This window comes from Pristis pectinata, chromosome 21, assembly GCF_009764475.1.
Source record: "Pristis pectinata isolate sPriPec2 chromosome 21, sPriPec2.1.pri, whole genome shotgun sequence".
Lineage (NCBI taxonomy): Eukaryota > Metazoa > Chordata > Chondrichthyes > Rhinopristiformes > Pristidae > Pristis > Pristis pectinata.
The window spans coordinates 24,887,430-24,906,568 of record NC_067425.1 but is presented as its reverse complement, the minus strand read 5'-3'; the positions used below and the strand labels follow the sequence as shown (position 1 = coordinate 24,906,568).

At 40.6% G+C, this 19,139-nt stretch overlaps 1 protein-coding gene across 1 annotated transcript in view; it reads right to left on the bottom strand.

Annotated features, from left to right (window-relative positions):
* LOC127581347 (peripheral-type benzodiazepine receptor-associated protein 1) overlaps positions 1-19,139 on the bottom strand; it is a 220,730-nt gene that overhangs the window by 176,130 nt on the left and 25,461 nt on the right. The gene's annotated exons all lie outside the window — the stretch shown is intronic.

Sequence of the window (19,139 nt, the reverse complement as noted above, 5' to 3'; positions counted from 1 at the left end):
TCTGGCAAAAGTCAAAACAGGCAGCCCTTCACAAACTACCGGGGGAAAGAAATTCTGCATCAGAAAGACCCGAAATGTCGACAATTCCTCCCCCCACCACCCCCACAGATGCTGCTCAACCCACTGAGTTCCTCCAGTAGATGGTTTGTTGCTACAGATTCCAGCATCTGCAGTCTCGTGTCTCCTGTAGTCAAGTTGGATTTGGGTCAGATTTTAGTTTTGTTCCGAAGAAGATTCCCAGATAGTTCCTGTGTTTGGGGCCTTAGAAGCTAAAGGCACAACCATTAATGGCGGAGCTAACAAGTTCAGAGATGACGGAGGTGAGAATCACAGATACCTCATAGGGTGTAGTAATGAAGAAGAATATACAGATAAGGAGGTAAGAATGTTGAACAGCAGGCACAAAGGTGATGCATGGAAGGTCCAGTCCCTTCCCACCTACATCCAGGCCACCTCACATACTTCCACCATCTTAACAACTTCTGATTCCCTGGCCCCCACCGCCTCATCTTCACCATGGCTGTCTAGTCTTTATACACCTTCATCTCCCATCAGGAAGATTTTAGAGCCCTCCGCTTCTTTCTGGAACAAAGATCCAACCAGCTCCTCTGAAGTAACAGTCTCATCTGCCTGGCAGAACTTGTTCTTACTCTGAACAACTTCTCTTTTGATTCCTTGCTTTCCATAAATCAAGGGTGTATCCATGGGCACCCACATGGGCCCTAGCTGCATCTGTCTTTTTGTTGGCCACGTGGAATAGCCTTGTTCCAAACCTACTGTGGCACCACTCCCCAACTCTTTCTCCGCAACACTGCCTCCTGCACTCATGCAGAATTTGACAATTTTATCACTTTCATTATGAACTTCCTCCCCGACCTCAAATTCACTCAGACCATCTCTGACACCTCTCCCCCTTTTTTTCGGATCTCTCTAAATCCATCTCAGGAGACAAACTATCTACTGACATTTACAATAAATCCACCGACTTCCATAGCTACCTTGACCACACTACCTCCCACCCAGTCTCTTGCAAGGACATGATCACATTTTCTCAGTTTATCCATCTCTACCATATCCATTCTCAAGATGAGGCTTTTCATTCCAGGGCATCTAAATTTTTTTTTAAAAACTTTTATTTACAGCATGGTAACAGGCCCTTCTGGCCCAACGAGTCCTCGCCGCCCGGGTATACCCATGTTAACTTACCCGTACGTCTTTGGAATGTGGGAGGAAACTGGAGCACCCGGAGGAAACCCACGCAGACACGGGGAGGACGTACAAACTCCTTACAGACAGCGACGGGTATTGAACCCCAATCACTGGCACTGTAATAGCATCATGCTAACTGCTATGCCACCGTGTCCTCCTTTTTCAGGAAACATTGCTTTCCCTCTACTGTGGTTGATGGAGTCCTCACTTGCATTTTCTCCTTTTCTCAGACTTCTACTCTCACCAGCACCATCCCCCCTCCACACCCAGACAGCACAGAGATAGATTTCCCTTAGTCCTCACCTTTCACTCTATTAGCCTTCAGGTCCAGCACATCATCCTTCATCATTTCTGTCAGCTGCAACAGGATCCCACCACCAGTCACACTTTCTCCTCCTCACCCTTTTCTGCTTTCCACAGGGACCACTCTCTCAGTGACTCCCTGGTTCCCTCATCCCTACCCACCCATGCCTCCTTGTCCCCCAGCACATTCCCCTGCAACCGTAGAAGGTACAAGACTTGTCCTACATCTTCTCCCACATCACCATCCCAGGATCCAAACAGCCCTTGCAGGTCAGACAAAGATTCACATACACCTCCTCCAACACTGTCTACTACATTCAGTGCTCTCAACATGGCTTCTTCTCCATTGGAGACCAAATGTAGACTCGGCAATAGTTTTGTGGAATACCTGTGCTCTGTTTGCAATGGGCATTATGACCTCCTAGCTGCATGCCATTTCAACTCCCATTCCCATTCGCACTTGTCAGTCCTGGGCCTTCTTCACTGCTAAGGTGGGCCAAAGACAAACTAGAAAAAGAGCACCTTATATTCTGCCTGAGTAATCTACAACCCTATGGTATGAACACTAAATTTTCCAATTTCAGATAACCCACACTCCGTGTTCCTTTTGCTCTCCTTCCGTTCCCACCCCAACCCCCGCCCCCCACCAATCACCCAGTTTTATTTCCCTCCCCCACCTGGTTCCATTTGCCTATTACCCATGCACTATACCTACTAGCTCTCCCATCCTCTGCCCCAACTGATTCTATCTGCCCATCATCCCTCCCTTAGATTCCACTTAGCACTTTATTTTTCAGATTCCCACATCTACAGCCTCTTGTGCTTCCACTTATCACCTTCCGGCCACTGTCTCCCAAATCCAACCCTCCCTTTCTGCAACTTAGCTCCATCTGCCCGTCATCTCCTAACTCGCCTGGTTCTACCTATCACCTGCCTGCCCTTTCCCTAACCCTCCCTCTCAACTCCTTATACAGGCCATCTCCCCTCTACACTCTCTGTCCTGATACAGGGTCTTGACCCAAAATATTAACTATCCCTTTGCTTCCACAGATGCTGCCTGACCCACTGATTCCCTCCAGCAGTTTGTTTCTTTGCTGCAGATTGTAGCATCTGCATTATCTTATGTCTCTATCAAATTCTTCAACTTTAGATAATTCACTTTTTCTTTCTTTCTGTTTCAGAATTGGCCATTTCTGCCTGTCATCATTTCAGCTCAGATTTTGTTATTCAATTCATAATCTGGCCTGCTGAGGACGTCCCACAGCCTCACAATTAACAACATATTACACGGACAATGAAGCACAATGTGCTTTTAACCACCTCCATTAACCCATTTGGACTCACTATATCAGAAATATTCACTTTGTTCTATTCATCCCTCTCCCAACTCTCTCCTACTGAATACTAATCCACTTTTATTGCTTTCTCGGTTCTGATGAAGGATTCCAGATCTAAAATGTTAACGGTTTTTCCTTCCAAAGATGCTACGTGACCTGCTGAGTGTTTCCACAATTTTCTGTTGTAATAATAGGAAGTTCAGGATCAGCTCCATGGATTGAATGCAGGTGCTCCACAAACCGGTCACCCAATCTGCATTTGTTTCACCAATGTGCAAGAAACCACATTGAGAGTCCCAAAAGCAGTACGAGATTGGAGGAGATGCAAGTGAACTTTGCTTCACCTGGAAGAATCGTTTGGGACCTCTAGCATTTGCAGTTTTTTTTAAACACACTTCCACTTCTTTTCCAGGAATGCCAAATTTGAAGAAGCTCTGCTCCTCTCTCTGACGGGACTTCCATTCTTCTGCCTCAGTGGTTTCTGTTTCCCTCCACTTCTTCAGTAACATTGACAAAAACATGCTTTCACAGCAGCATCTTATTCCTATCCATCTCTTCCCTGCTGTCTCTGCAACTCAAAGCTAACTTGTTATCTCTTCTTCCCAGGGCCTTCAACCTGAAATTTCAACTCTGTTTCTCCTTCCAGATGCTCCCTTACCCGCTGATTGTTTCCAGCATTTCCTGCTTTTTATGTGAGAGTACCTTCACCAGAAGGGCAGAACTACTGCTGCAGTTCAAGTAGGTGGCTTGCCACCAGCATCTCAAGGGCAATCAGGAATCGGCAATAAATGCTGGCTACCCCAGCAATGTTCACATCCCAAAGAATAAATAAAATGTACACGGTACTACAATGTGAATTTAGTTAAAATGCATCATAAAAATGGCATAGCTCACTTCCCAGATTCCTCAAGAAGATCTAGGGAAATCCTCAGAGGTGTTCCTTCTCCAGTACAGGCTGCCCCAGGTTAGGAACGCCCAATTTATGGACACCCCTACATACAAACGAGCTCCCATTATAATACGAAATTCAAAATTTCAATGTATGTACATAATTTCATGCCAAGGAATGGCTGAACTAGTTTCCTCTTTCTTTCGACTTTTAGTAATTGTTTTTCTTCTTACCAGTCTTGTGTGCTTTTTATGCCATTCATTACAATGCTGCGGAGTTATGGTTACCACATTGAGTGATTATTGTGTATTTTCCAACTCACAGACAAAATCGACCTATCAATGTCTGTAAAAACACAACTCGTTCATTACCTGGGGACAGCCTGTAATTTTTTTTTTATGCACATGTAGCAGAAATCATGTTTACATGCTTAAGTTGGGATCCATCCACTACCCAGCAACTAACACTGACAGAGCAGATCCAAGCAATTTCCTAATCAAGGTTCTTTTAAATATGCTGCAAGGACAGAGGAGTCTAAATCTATCTGCTGCATTATCTATTATCTGTTTGCTCTTTAGTAGCTAACCAGACCGAAACATTACAAAGAACAACAGCATAATGTTCCAGGACTGCATGCAGTGACCTGGCTGCTCTCCAGTGGTTTTTGAATTCTGTTCACACACAGATTATGTGGCATGTATTGTTTAAAATAAAACAATTATCACAGAATCCACAGCCATTCACTGGACAATTGATGCTCTATCACTGATAGTATGAAACAATGTACCTCCTTTCACACAGTAATCTCCTCAAAGTTGCATTAAGTGCAGTACAGAACAAACAATGTATTGCAGTTATCTCTTATTGGACAAAACTGTTGACAAAGGGTTTTATTTCACCATAAAATTTCATTAAGGACACGTGTTAATATAAATAAATAATATCCTCCATTCATTTCCTTCTTTTGGTCCATTGCTGTGCTCTCATTCTGTTTTTCCCCTGTCCCATTCTGGAACACCACATTCACTTACACTAACAGTACTCTCAGCTTCTCCAGTCATGGGATTTTGTTCACTCTTTCTCTCCTTATTAAATCATACAGGCCAATCACCAACACTGAGACTGGCAACTGTTCTACCCAAGGCCGCAAGAAACTGCAGAGAGTTGTGAACACAGCCCAGTACATCTTGGAAACCAGCCTCTCCTCTATTGACTCCGTCTACACTTTCCCCTGCCTCGGGAAAGTGGCCATCATAATCAAGGACCCTTCACACCTGGTCATTCTGTCTTCTTCCCTCTCCCGTCACGCAGAAGATACAAAAGCTTGAAAGCACGTACCACCAGACTCAAGAACAGTTTCTATCCCGCTGTTATCAGACTCTTGAATGGACCTCTCGTATGCTGGAGATGAATCCTTGATCTACCAATCTGCCTCATCGTGGCCCTTGCACTTTGTTTACCTGCACTGCAGCTTCTCTATAGCTGCTATACTATATTCTGCATTTTGTTTCCTTTTACTACCTCAATGTAGTTGTGTACGGCACGATCTGCCTGGATGACACACAAACAGAAGTTTTTCACTGTCATCTCGGTACACGTGACAATAATAAACCAATAATAATGTTAAACAACCTTTGGGAATCCACAGTGCATTCCATCATTTGTCATCAGGAACTTGTCCACTCAGGACCCTCCCAACCACACATGATCAACAGCTTCTTCTAGTTCCGGAGACCAACAACACGACAAGCAGGACTATTTCATTCAGTAAACATTAGTGTTTCAACTTAGACTACTAAGGCACAGTGGTAAAGTGGCACAGCCAGTGGAGCTGCTGCTTCATAGCTCCAGCAACCCAGCTTCAATCTTACACACAGTTGCTGTCTATGTGGAGTTTGCATATACTTCTGATTATGTGGGCATCCACTGGGTGCACCAGTTTCCTCCCACAGCCTAAAGACATTTGTTCCGGTAGGTAAATTGGCCACTGTAAATTGCCCCCAGTATGTAGATAGTAGAATCTGGGGAGAGTTGATGGAAATGTGGGGAAAGCACGCTACAGGGAAAATTACTGGGGGAATGGGATTGCTCTGCGAGCTGGCATAGAATTGAATGGCTTCCTTCTATTTCATAAGGAGACATGAAATATGCATGTTAGCTGAGATAGAGATATAGCTTTAAACTATATACAATGTACAAGCAGCAATCAGGGCCATAACAGTGAGAAGTGCTCTCAGGAGAGCAGCACAGGTTACCTAGTGTCAAAGTTGAGTTTATTCTTATGTGCACAAGTAACACAATAAAAAACTTACTTGTAGTAGCATCACAGACACATAGCATCAGATACACAACATTTACAAGAAAAACATAAATTAAACCCATGCCATTACACTAAGGTGGAAGCTAGTAGAGAGAAATTTTGGAGAAGGGATAGAGAAATAATTAAAGAGAGAATGAGTAAATACTTGTTGTGGAGCGAGAAGGAAATGATCATTAAGGAAAAGGGAGAGGACAAGGCAGAGGAAATGACTGATAGGGAACTGGGAATGGTTATCAGAATGGGAGAGGAGGGGAGGACGAAACTGGTGATGAACAGAGGGGTCAGAGAATGAGTTATCAAGGAGAACAGAGGGAGAATGAATATCTGGAGTAGGGCAATAGTTGCTATGGAGAGGGAAGGAGATTGGGTTGACAAGCTGGGAGGGGAAATAGTTGGGGAGATAAGAATAAAGGAAAGCACCAGAGAAAAGAATGATTGAGAGGGTAGTGACAGCAGTAAAAAAAAAGTAATTAAAGAGGAGATAAATGGATGCAAAAGAGTGAAGGGGCAAATGGATATTAAGATAGATGAAATAGATTTTTCCAGTGGAGGGCTTTGGTGGGCAAAGTTAGGGAGGAAAAGAAATGGAGTTAAGGAATACAAATCTATTCAGGCACTCTACAAGTTGTAGAGATGGAAGACATCAATTGCAGTTTGAACAGGAGAGAAAAATCAAAAAGTGTCATCACCTTAACTGGAGGGAGAGTAGAGAGCTGGGCAGAACTGGCATGGAAAGTGGAAGAGAGTATCAGTCTTAACAAGGATAGTCAGAATGACTCCGTAAAAGAGTGGGAAGTTGATAGGAGTCGACAGCTGGTACTTCAATATTAATACCCTGACATTATTGACCAGAAAGCAAAGTGGGAATGTCCCATCCATAATCCCTTCAAGCAGACTCTGGCAGAGGAAAATACCTTTGTGAAATGGGACAGAGTATTAGGATGATGATCTAATTAGTATATTGAAAATCCAATTTTTGTTTTATTGGATTAAAAGTTTATTAATTTTGGAATAAAAATAAGCTAAATTCTATTCTTTTTGCAAAAAGTATTTGATTTTTTCCAAGATTCTTGCCAATGGGTCGAACAACAATTGGATTTCCTAATCAGCCTTTCATCTGCATACCTTTTCTCTCAAGTATATGTGAAATCTTGTAAATATCAACCACTTGTAATTCAATCCATGTGTGTGCACAGCTATTTTTGCAAGTTACAGTTATGTGAGCTGTCAGTTTTCTTTTGAAGCTATTGATCAGATTTTGCTACTTTTCTAAGCTGGCATATATATTAACAGCCTTGCCTCTGCATTTACTGCAGCCATCAAAAACTTCAGATACAAATTCACAGCCTAATCTTCCACATGGTATAAGAAGAGGATATGGCAGGAGATGTTATAACCATGATCATCTTCAAGCAAGGGGCAATTCCAATTGTGGCAACTACAGAGGAGTCTCCCTACTACGTGCAACAGGGAAATTCATTACAAGGATCCTCCAAAGCCAGGTCTTCCCATTGGTCAAACAACTGCTCCCCAAATCACACGACAGCATCTGGGATAGCACTGAAAACCTGGAGCCTCTTCATCAGAAGCATGCAAAAGCCCAATGAAAATGGCAGAAAGAGTGCATCACTTCTGACTGACCCACCACATCAAGAACATTCTGCCTACCTGTGGCCTCACAAGTGACCTCAGAACCAGAGTGAAGTAGAAGCAAGTCATTCTCAACCTTTAGGTACAGCCTAAGATTAAGAGATACTAGTTATTTTAAATTTTCCTCCTCTCCCTTCCTCCATTAACTAGGCCTTCTCTCTCACCAACTAAATCAACACTCCCGTTCTTTCTATATCCTATCACTCCTGCTCTTCCTCTCCAGTTAGACTAATCGAGCCTCTCTCCCCATTTCATTTACAATTTCTCGTTCCCTCCCACTTGAACTAACAAACCCTCCCTTTTCTCTTCATACTTGTAATACAATTGCTCCAGTTGCTTTTGGATTAAGGAGAAAGCAATATTTATTGCCTGTGGCTGGTTCTCTTGAAATCACTGCATTATTCGCATTACATAGGACTGAAGTCATAGACTGGGTGAGTTGGCAAGCTTCCTTATGAAGAACATTCGTGAATCTAGGTTTTTTAAATGACTACTCAATCGTATTTATGGTGGTAATTTCTGGTCTTGGGCAATATATTACCATATTTACTAAATTAAACTTGAACTCTCAATCTCTAAATAGCTATCTACAACCACAGCCAAAATTACCATGCCCATAAATCAGTAGAAAAAATGTGCAAGCAGGCAGAAAAGCAAAGATAGATTAAATTTCATGCATTCAGCAAATACGGCACAACCGAAGGAAAACAAGTTAATCTACATGTCCATGAAAGACACTGAAGCAGGACAGGTTGAAGCCAAAGAAGATTCAGAAGCTTTATAAGACTGTGCTCGCATGCAGCAGTAACGATCAGCATGATCAAGAGGTTGAATTGTATAGCCAAAGCATACTCTTCCTAACACAAACATGATGAAATATATTCCACAAAAAGGACAGCAACCATTTAAGAATTAAGTGAATGCCACAATGGGAGGACTTCAGATCTTTCTGCTATTTTAGTACACCTACAATAAATGCAATTGTTCGCTCAGCCATGTCCACACAAATGATGATAATCCAAATGAGTTAAGTTACAGAATCATAGCAAAGGAGGCAGACATTCAGTTCCTCATGTCCTTGTTGACTCCTTGCAGAACAGTCCATTCAATTTCATCGCGTGACCCTTTCCCCACAGCCCCATACAGTATTTCCCCTCATGGCCATGCAGTTCTCATCGGAAAGTCCCAGTTGACTCTCTTCTCACCACTCTCACAACCATTATTTAAGTTCATAACCAATCACTGTGTAAAATTGTTTACCCCTCATTCCCCACGTCTTTTGCCTATGAATCTGCATGTCCGGGTACTTGAAACATTCATTAACAGGCATAGCTTTTTCAGTGGCATGGAGGCAAAGAGAACCAGCACAGAAATAGGCCCTTTGGCCCACCATGTCTATGCTGACCATCATGTACCCATCTAAACTAATCCCATTTACCAGCACTTGATTCGTACCCTATTATGCCTTGATGCTTGTCCAGATACTTAATTGTGAAAGCACCTGTCTCTACCTTGTCAGACAGTGTATTCCAGATTGCAAACAGCCTCTGGGTGAAAAAAATTCTTCCTCAGATCCCATAAATTATAGGAGCAGAATTAGGCTATTTGGCCCATCGAGTCTGCTCTGCCATTCAATCATGGCTGATTTTATTTTCCTCAATCCCGTTCTCCTGCCTTCTCCCCCTTAATCCCCTTATCAATCAAGAACCTATCAATTTCTTCCTTAAATACATCCAATGACTTGGCCTCCACAGATTCACCACCCTCTGGCTGAAGTAGTTCCTCCTCTTCTCAATTTTAAAGGGACATCTCTATACTGAGGCTGTGCCCTTGGATCCTAGATTCTCCTACTAATGGAAAAATTCTCCCCACGTCCACTCTATCCCCTCTAAACCTCTTACTCCACACCTTAAATCTATGCCCTCTGGTCTTAAACACATCTGCCATAGGGAAAAGTTTTGTACTATCTGCCTTACCTATGCCTCTAATAATTTTGAGCACCTCTATCAAGTCCCCCCTCAGCCTCCACTACTTCAAGGAAAGCAAACCCAGCCTATCCAGTCTCTGCTCCTAACTGAAACATTCCATGCCATTCTGGTAAATTTCTTCTATACCCTTTCCAATGCAGTCACACCCTTCCTATCATCTGGCAACGAGATCCACACACAACATTCCAGCTGTTGCACAAATAATGTTTTATAAAGTTAGAAGTTAGATCGACCCTTTTTTATTTCTTATTTCCACCCATATGGCCTTATTTGAAGAGCCCTCTAAGACATCCCCCATCATTACGGGTCTCCTTGATCAATAATGCATTGCCCATCCTCTTTTACATACCCCCCTCCCCCCACCCTGCCTGAAACCTCTGTACCCTGGAAGTGAGTGGCCAGTCCTACCCTTCTTTCAATCATATCTCAGTGACTGCAACAACATTATATTCTTTCTGTTTATCTAAAGTCAGTCATGATTTCGTACCATCAAACCTCCCTTCAGCATTCTTTTTTTTTAGAGAACAATCCCAACTGCTCCAGTCTAACCTTACTGCTGAAATGCCTCATTCCTGAAACCAACACAGTATTTTTTTTCTGAACCCTTCACAAGGGTTCAAGATACCCTCAAAGATCATATACTCTGTACGTCGCTACTTATGCATCCCAGGCTCCCACGTCAACAATCTGCTGGAGGAACTCAGTGGGTCATGCAGCCTCTGTGGGAGGAAAGAAGCTGTCAACGTTTCAGGTCGAAACCCTGCATCAGGACTCCTCCTGCATTTCTGATGCAGGATTTCGACCCGAAATGTCAACAATTCCTTTACTCCCACAAATGCTGGTCAACCCGCTGAGTTCCTCCAGTACATTGTTTGTTACTCCAGATTCCAGCAGCTGCAGTCTCTTGTGTCTCCAGGATCACAATCAATCAATCTCTAAACATGTCCTTCCACATTCAAAGACTTCAGCACAGGTACAATTGGGTCCCTCTAGAAATTCAGACCTGCGTTGTTCAGTCTGTAATGTCTTTCTTCATTCTGTGTGTCAAAATATATCACTTCATTCTGAAATGTAGTCTGCCATTTGCCACCCCATTCTACCTGTCTACTTCTGGTCTCTATTACTAACCTCCTCACTATTTGCTATGTTTTGAGGTCTACCTATTTTGAGATTTTACCCCACACAGCATACTTAAGTCAGTAATATACTGTATACAGAACAAATAAATGGTTCTATTACTAAGCCCTGTGGAATACCACTATCCACCCGTATAGGAGAAGACCACACTGCTTCAGTCATTGCTCCATATTTTATCCAAAACACCATTGATCCCCTTAAAAGACTAGTTAGCACAATTGAAGAGTATGTGGGATTTTTTCATGAGCTTTCAGAGGTCAATGACAAAGTGGTGGTGTTTGCTGAACACGAGATCACAAGTCAGATGAGTTTGGGACAAATGTTACGTACCAGCAACAACAGAAACACACTGAATCATGTGCAAGTGTTAAAAATTATTTTATTAATAACTACTTGTAATAATAAAAGTAAAAATGTTAAATATCAAACATAATCCCCAAAACTAAACTCAAAGTGTGTGTGTGGCAAATTCCCAAATCCCAAAGTTCAGTTCAGCAAGTCATAAGGTGAAACATGAGCAAAGGCTTTTGCAAAACCACCGTTGACTGAAGACAAAATGTAGAGAGAATGTAGACAGAAATTACGAAATCCACATGTTCCACGATGGAACCCATACAACACCTCAATCTCCTGTAATCTCCATTGCTTTGTTCTGAAGTATCAGCCACCCCGAAAGGCATTTGATACGTGGCCGCCCACAGAAATACCTGTTTCCTTCTACAGGTTAACGACAAAGTGGACTCAACTTGTTTGCTCCAAAAATCCATACATGGATTGTAGTGACAGACACAGCTATTGTTCTTCATCCATTGTTACGGTGACCAGCAGTCAGTGTCTCTCTCTCTCTCTCTTTTTTTCGACTCACTGAGCCAAAAACAGCCAGCACATTGTTATCTTGCTGTCGTGATGACACCACACACACACACTACTACTCTACTGTCCAGATGCCTTAAAGGGACATCCACCAAATAGCAACCTGGCTCGTAACACAAAGAGTATCTTTAAATCATTCACTTTGGAATCAGCCCTGGACTTAATCCTTGTAGATTAGGTGCCTGGTCTGGGAAATCGTATAGGAAACTGGGCTACCTGTACTCATATCATATGGGGTAGCCATCTCCCAACAAACAAATGTGTATACAGGCCACTGGTACAAACTATATTTTGCTTATATAAAATACATTGTATCCTATTATAGTCAATCATGGGATTGTTCAAACTGCCTACCATACAGTGTACAGGAAAGAGAGAAATGCATAATGTACTCAGAGAAATGCTGAGAAGAAACTACCCAAGTACCCATTAGTGTAGGATATTAAATTCGCTATGGTTGCCTCCACTGCCATTTTTCTCTTTTGTTTCATTCAATCATTTCATAAATAACTCATGAGGCTTTTGTCTCCAGTATTCACAATAAAACATGTTTAATGCCACTAAAATATAATTACATTTTTTTCTTACAAACCCTTTTCAAAATACAACATTCCAATGCAAAGCAGCAGGAGTTTGAATTCCAGAGGGAGCTGCAACATTGCTCAGCACTCCAGGTCATGAACATAATTAAAAATGAAAATTACCAGTAAACTATTAGAATATAGGACCAGATGAAATGACTATGATACAAGCTGCAGAGCTAACTAGTATACAGAAGAAATTTTATAATTCTTTCAATAATATGTAAAATGGAATTCCAAAGAAGCTACAGTAGAGAGACAAGTACTTCCTAAGGATGACTGATTATGATACACCGTCCATTACCAGAAAAAGAACAGTTTCATTAGTTTCTAACTATAGTATTAGGTAATAATTCAACAGAAAATTATCAGAAAACACTTCAAATTAAAATGTTCTCAGGGTTCAATAAGACATTGGCAATTAGGGTGTACACAGTCGTATTACTAAGAGTGTATATGGCTTTTCAAATTTGCCATGAACAATTCTGTTATAACCATGAGTTACACAGTTTATCAAAAAAGATTTGATGCAACATGAAATCAAAGATAGCAAAGCAATAACTCACGAGAGTGAAGAGACAAGAAGTACAACAAGAAGAACTTTAAAATGCCAAACGATGCTCAGAAGTGTGCAACAATGCAAAAATTGGAAACCATTACATATATTGCAAGAGGAAGAAATTTTGGTCTCAGAGGCTCCTGCTACATTATAAACTCTTTAATTCAGCTTCAAGGTAGCTTTTTGGAACAAACTGTTCATTAGAGTTTTTAAAAGCAGAAGGCCAATGAAACCATTAATTGAACCAGAAAACTGCTGTAACTAAATGGAGTTATTTGTTATTACAAGTGGGCAGCAGAGTGAAAAAAAAGCTGATTATTCCATGAAATGAAGACAGTAAATGATTGTAACCAAGTGTGAAATTGTTTCAATGTAACACAGTACCAAGCTGTTTATTTACCATGTATCTAATTCCAATAAGGCAATACCATACCATGTTGTACAACCCTCATGTACTATGACAATTCAATATGTAGCACTATAATTCGTCCTGAGTAGAAAATGATATTTATACTCAAACAGCAGCCGCATAGGGGTTTCTTGTAATGAGACAAGATAAATATTTAATGCAATATATATTATAGCATTGAATCCTAGCCAAGTAATCAATCTAGAGATATTTCAATATGATACATTGGCTACATTAATTTTCTGCATTATTTTACCATTACAATAATGAAATCTATGTTTATACATTACCTTCGACCTAAAGCTATGTATCTCTTGGTTATAGATGGAATTGCCACATACAACTTTAGTAGCAACAATCTGTACATCCTAATAGTCAATTGTTAATGGTAACTTCCCATGGCACATCGTAGCTGAGATTTCTAAGCATTGCTTTCTCAGGTGAGAACATAAAAGATAGAAGCATGAGAAGGCCACTTGACCCTTCACCCCTGTTCAACTACTCAATAAGAGCATGGCTAATCTTTTCTCTCAGCACCCCTTTCCTGCATTAGTCTGTTATCTCTCCATTCACTCAATATCCAAAAATCTACCAATCTCGATTGCACTCAATGAACGATGCCCCACACTCCCTCTGCTCCACCCCCACCCACACTCTTAGGTAGAGAATTCCACAGATTAACCAACCACCAAAGAATGTTTTTCTCATCTCAATCCTGAATGACAGACCAACAATTTTGCAACTGTCATTCTTGGTTCCAGATAGACCTGCCAGGGGGAAACATCATCCCTGCATCTATGCTCTCAAGTCCTGCGAGTATTCTGTCACCTTTAACAAAATTATTTCTCATTCCTCTACACTTAAGACTATAAAACCAGTTTATTTAATCTCTCCTCATAGCACAATTCCCCCATTCCAGGAATAATCTGGCAAACTTTCATAACCTCCGTATTGACACTGCCCAATCCTATTAATATTTTCTAAGTGCCCTTCAGCACTTCCTTAATAATGGAATCTAGCATTTCCCCTACTACTGATGTCAGGCTAACTGGTTTGTAGTTCCTTGTTTGCTCTGCTTCCTTTCTTATACACTGGATTTGCTAATCAATGAGAAATGATCCAGAATTTCTGGAATTTTAGAAAGTAACAACCAGTGATTTACTATCTCCATAGCCACCACTTTCAAATCCTTGGTAAGCAGGACAAAAAGGCCTGGGTATTTAGCAGCTTTCAATCCCATTAATGTCTCCAATAATTTTTTTTAAACTAATACTGATTTTTTAACCTCCTCATTCACTATAGACCTGTTGTTTCTACTACTTTCTGAATGTTTCTGTGAAAAGATACAAATTATTTGTTAAATTTCTCTGCAATTTCTTTATTTTCCAATATAATTTCTCCAGTCTCAGCCAGTAAGGGACCCACAATAACTTTTGCTAATCTCTTCCGTTTTATATATCTACGGAAGTTTTATTTTTATGTTCTCTCAAGATTTTTTTTCTACTTTTCATTTCCTTATCAATGTCTTGAGCAAAGGAGGACTAAATGTGAAACATTCCCAATCCTCAAACGTACTGCTCTCTTTGTGAATATTATTTTTCTTTGATCTAAAGCTATCTTTAACTCTCCTCATTAACCATGTTAAACCACTTTTCTTGTTGTGTTTTTGTGCCTTAAAAGATATTTTTGTTGTAAACCATGTGTTAATTGTTTAAACATTAGCCATTGCTTGTCTCCTATCATATCTTTATAATGCAATTTTTGAAACTACCAAAGCCAACTCAGGCCTCATATAGTTTTATTAATTCATTCATTTTTATTGCCCACCCCTATATGCCCTTGAGTAAGTCACAGAGATCCACCTTCTTGAATCTCCTTGTAGCTTGCTTTGATAAAATTTAAGTCCTTGGTTTCTGACTGAACTAAATAACTTTCAGTCTTGATACAAAATCTGTCATATTATAATCACTCTTCCTTAAAGGCCCCTTACCTACTAGATGATTAATTTAACTCTTTCTCCTGCCCAAATTGGTTCCTCGTGGAATCATGCTCGAGGCTGCAGATAACACACAACTTTATTGTCCTCTATCACAACTAAATTCATTTTCATTCCCCAAACTTGAATGACCATTGCTCATCCTCCCCACAATATGTTTCCAGTCTCCCAATAATTTTCACCATAACCGTTCCATAATGGTGAGTTGCCTACCCTGATCCCATGGATTCGTCCTCCAGACTATTCCTGCTAATTTGGTTTGCCTCGCCTGTATGTAAATGAAAGTCCCCAACATGATTGTATTACCCTTGTTACATAACCTCTAATTTCTTGATTGATACTACGTCCTACATTATCACTACCATTTGACAACTTGTAGACAATTCCACTCCCACTATTTATTTTAAAGCCTTTTTACAGCCCTCTCTCTTTGACTTACTGGGACAATGGTCCCAACTAGACAGTGAAGCTCATCCCAGCAGAAAAGGTCCCTCTTTCCCTATTACTAGTTCCAATGTCCTGTCAATTGAAACCTAGTCTTTGAGCCATGCATTTAAATCTGACCTTTGATGACCCTATGCCAATTTGAGCTCAGGTAGGAATCCAGAACTTATTTAATTTAGTGATTTTGTTTTTCATTCTCCTTAGTCTTGGTTATGTTGTTAATTCCCTTATGGACCAGCTCCATATCCTTCTCCAGCCCCAAGGATATGTCCTTAACCTTTGCACCTGCTAGATAACACAGTCTTCAGAGCTCATGCTGGTGGCTGCCAGAACAATATCTATCCCCCTAACTGTACCTATCAGTACTACACTTTGTTTCACTCCTTCAACTTGAATGGCCCTGTAGGAAAATGCTGTGGTCAATTTGCTTATCCTTCCAATGGCCTCATGATACAGTACCAATATCATATTTCTCCTATAAATATTCTACGATGCCAGGTACTCTCATTAGGGTAAAGTATAATCCTTCTTCACAGTTTGTTTTTGTTTTCCTGAAGAGTATAATCAAATCATTTACTCCAAAACAGAAGGTTATAAGAGACCAATTTAGAAAGTAGCAGATATAGGTCAAATCTAAAAGCTAACCTTTTAAGAGTTGTCAAAAGGTCAATGGGAAGGAGAATCACTGCATGGTACATGTGCAGAAACCAACAGGAAACAGAATTCACTACATTTATATCATAAAATCCTGTTACACTTCACGTTCTTGGGAACTTTATGAAAACACCTCATGAAAACTCACCAGCTCTTTTCACAAGCTGCACCCTATTCACATGACTGAGAGGTGCTCACTTAGCTCACAGTATATAGTATGGTAAAAGCTGCTGCCTAGATCACAAGGTTTGAAAAGTTTGCAGATTAAGTTTGAATATCATGAGGGTAGGTAAGTACTGCAAGCCTTTATTATCAAAAAGATGCAGGTTGGTGATGTACACCTGAAAGCACGATTGGACACAATCCATCCTCATTGTGGTGTGGTGGGAAATGGTGCGTGCACCACTTCTGCAGACCTAGTGAGTTCTGCATACTAACAACAACTACATCACATGCACGATTCATTGGGAAATGGTGCGTGCACCACTTCTGCAGACCTAGTGAGTTCTGCATACTAACAACAACTACATCACATGCACGATTCATTTATATATTTACATACAAATATACCATATCACTTTCCCCCTTTGAAAAAGTAATTAGTTTAAGTACAGCTATTGCAAGTTCAGTTTGTCAATTGGTTTTCTTAGATGCTTATCTACACTTGGGGCTTTGGTGTATAGTCATTTCTTGATCTGAAGAATATGTGACTCCTTATTGGTACATTCCTCCACTTCGGTAGTTGGTCCTGTATCTACTTCTGGAATAAACTCATCATTGCATATTTCTTCAGTATGTTCTATGGCCAATGTGGACATTTTTGACCTTTCTTCCAAATCAAAGGTAGCAGCATGGTATAACAGACTAGTACTCTCATCAGTATCTCACTTCTCCATGTCTTAATTTTGTAATTCTTAGTACTCTTTCCTTCTCGTGTTACTTGAACTGCTTTCTCCTTGCATCCATCCAATGAGTTATTAGGATATGAATCATGATATTAATCTTGTTTCAACTACTGCCCCTGTACATCTGCTCCAAGCTCACTCAATGCATTCAAAGTCTGCAATGTAACAGCTCGGAGGTGAACCTAGTGGTAGAATGTGGCATTCTATAACAGCTGAACAGAAAGTTAGCCAATGATGGTTAGATTGAAAGAAACTTCAGACAACCAGCCTCTTCAGAGCTTCCTTAATGTAGGTCTTTTGGCTTTCTGGATGATATGGGGAAATGTAATGAATACTTGATTTTGTGGCACCTCATGAAGCATTCAAACAAGTATAACATGAATTAATGTCAGTAATCTGACACCAAATCTTCAGATATACCATGAGTTGCAAAAGCCCCTCATATGCTGTTGTTACTGCATGATCCCATATATCTAATTTCAATTCACATGACATTCAGTGGGGCAGTGATTCTTGTCCCTTCAGCAAACTGTGCAGAATCATCTCTGTGCCACTGCAGGTACTGTAGCACTTCTCTCTGTCTAGCATCCATAGTCATTTGATGGCCTTTCGCTGCTTCTCAATAGCCCATTTCTTTGTCCAGATCTGCTCCTGGTTTCAAGTCTCCACTTACTTCTACTGGTGCAGACAGGAGTGTTAGGAGGCTGGAGGGCCATGAAAAGGCAGAGCTACAAACCTTGAATGGGTTGGGGTTTGACAATACAGCAGAAATCATGCACCGTCAACCGCATTACTGTGCCATCACTCACAGGAAGCTCATGGCCACACTCCACTTCCCTTTATGATGAGTGATTCACATTAGTTGACCCGGTAGTACTCAAATGCGATGTATTTTGGGTTAAATCTATCTTCAGCTGCATGACTCTGAAAAAGCAGTACTATGCAATTTCATTTCTAGGCACAGGTTTTACAGGTAATTCAAAAAAATGTCTTATGAATATTTGATAATTGGTTCTGAAATACACAGAGTAAACTTCAAAGAAATCTCAGTGTTTTAGGATCATTATTTCAGTATCTAAGCATTGTGAGAAAATGTGTTAATGGATTAATGTCAAAATACCCACGACCAGATAATATTAAGATTAAAAGCTAGGGCACTCAATAGAAATATTTCTTCTATTGTGACTGGCAAAAAAACTCTTTGTAATGGGCTTAAAAAGGATAATTTTCTCTAACAAATGCAGGCCCATTGCTCCAATTGATCTACTCACCTATAATATTCTGGATTTCACTCAGCTACAGTGGCATGCAAACGTTTGGGCACCCCTGGTCAAAATTTCTGTTACTGTGAATAGCTAAGCGAGTGAAATATGACCTGATTTCCAAAAGGCATACAGTTAAAGATGACATATTTTCTAAATATTTTAAGCAAGATTACTTTTTTTTTATTTCCATCATTTACAGTTTCAAAATCACAAGAAAAGGAAAAGGGCCCAAAGCAAAAGTTTGGGCACCCTGCATGGTCAGTACTTAGTAACACCCCCTTTGGCAAGTATCACAGCTTGTAAACGCTTTCTGTAGCCAGCTGAGAGTCTTTCAATTCTTGTTTGGCAGATTTTCACCCATTCTTCCTTGCAAAAGGCTTCTAGTTCTGTGAGATTCTTGGGCTGTCTTGCATGCACTGCTCGTTTGAGGTCTATCCACAGATTTTCCATGATGTTTAGGTCAGGGCACTGGGAGGGCCATGGCAAAACCTTCAGCTTGTGCCTCTTGAGGTAGTCCATTGTGGATTTTGAGGTGTGTTTAGGATCATTATCCTGTTGTAGAAGTTTTTTTTAAACAGACGGTGTGATGTTTCGTTCCAGAATTTGCTGGTATTTAATTG